The sequence below is a fragment of the Limulus polyphemus genome, unplaced genomic scaffold (assembly GCF_000517525.1).
Source record: "Limulus polyphemus unplaced genomic scaffold, Limulus_polyphemus-2.1.2 Scaffold150, whole genome shotgun sequence".
In the NCBI taxonomy this organism is placed as follows: domain Eukaryota; kingdom Metazoa; phylum Arthropoda; class Merostomata; order Xiphosura; family Limulidae; genus Limulus; species Limulus polyphemus.
The window spans coordinates 497,024-498,350 of NW_013665760.1; the positions used below are offsets into that span (position 1 = coordinate 497,024).

Consider the following 1,327-nt stretch of genomic DNA (forward strand, 5'->3'; position numbering starts at 1 on the left):
TTCCTCTAATTACTGCGACGTTTCTTTTGCGGTTCAGTATATATAAAAATCCAAAAAATATAAATACCGGACTTCAAAACCTTTCTTTTAAAAAAGTATTTTGGTTGTTAAAGCTATTGACAATTCCTGATGGACCATCTGTTAATATTCTCTTCAACTGTGAATGTTGTTTACACAAGTTACAACTTCTTACCTACCAATTTCACAAAAAAAACAAACGTTTTTTAAACTATTTAAACTTTGAAACTTGATTCTTACTCTATTATTTTGAAAATACATTCTTATACTACTAATATTAGCAAAGTTCTTAGTTAGGCCTACATTATGATGTAATCATTCATGTTCAAACTTACAAGGTTGACAAAACAAAATTGAAACTGCAAAATGTCCTTATGAATTTTGAAGCTTTTGTTGGCACAGAGCAATAAGACTAATTATTAAGGTTGATTTGTCTTCCAAAAATTTGAAACATTCAAACTGAATACAAAATTCTACTTACATTTACAACTTGTAAGTTACAATGTTGCAGTGATTATTTTATACTTGTTTTTACAGTACTCACTAGGCCTAACTTAGTCTTTTGCCAATGACAGTGATTGATTAGACCAAATATCGGACTATGTACTTTGTAAAAACTTGACACATCATAGTGCAAGTGCTAACAACATTTAAATTGTTTAATTTGTCCTATCATTACGACATTATTAATAAATAATGTAATACAACCTGTAATAAACGTAATCGTTAAGCCTAATAGTACTTATCACTTGAAGTTGGTTAAGCGCTCTTGTTGAAATGTGAAGAACATTATATCATTAATAGTAACGAGTATCATGATACTGCTAGTAACACTTGGTTGCTCTAAACAAACAATACAATTTACTTTGCAATGCACAGTAAGATTACTATACAGTTTCTCTTTCAAAATGGCCTAAGTTTCTTCACACCAGTTGTCTACTAAATTTGAGCAATTACGACGTCACACACATATGGTCAAGTCCTCTGTAGTATCTTTTACATTCCCAGGTGGAAAATTGATCTGTACTTTGTATCCATGAGAATATATAGCTCTGTACTTGTATAACTTATTTCAGCGCTTTAAACTTAATATACTCAATATTTTATCAGATAGGAATAACTTTTCAGGGGTTAGCTCTCCCATAATACTAATATACTATAATCTTTTCTTATTTTCATATAACTAATAATTTTACATAGGTAAAAAACAACACTTTTTCTATGGTGGTCCTGACATGGCATAATAGTAGAATTGCCCGAGTGTTCATGGTTCCCAGGAAAAAAGATAAGTTTAAAAACTCTTGGATTG

At 30.1% G+C, this 1,327-nt stretch overlaps 1 protein-coding gene across 7 annotated transcripts in view; it reads right to left on the minus strand.

Annotated features, from left to right (window-relative positions):
• Positions 1-1,009, minus strand: part of LOC106475948 (ras-related protein Rab-40C-like) — a 28,719-nt gene extending 27,710 nt beyond the window's left edge. The window contains exon 1 of one of the 7 annotated variants that reach the window (XM_013936626.2): positions 727-1,009. The gene's annotated coding sequence lies outside the window, so the exon portion shown is untranslated. The other 6 variants (XM_013936634.2, XM_022381047.1, XM_013936641.2 and 3 more) reach the window with 6 other exon arrangements.
• Positions 1,010-1,327: the final 318 nt, after the last annotated feature.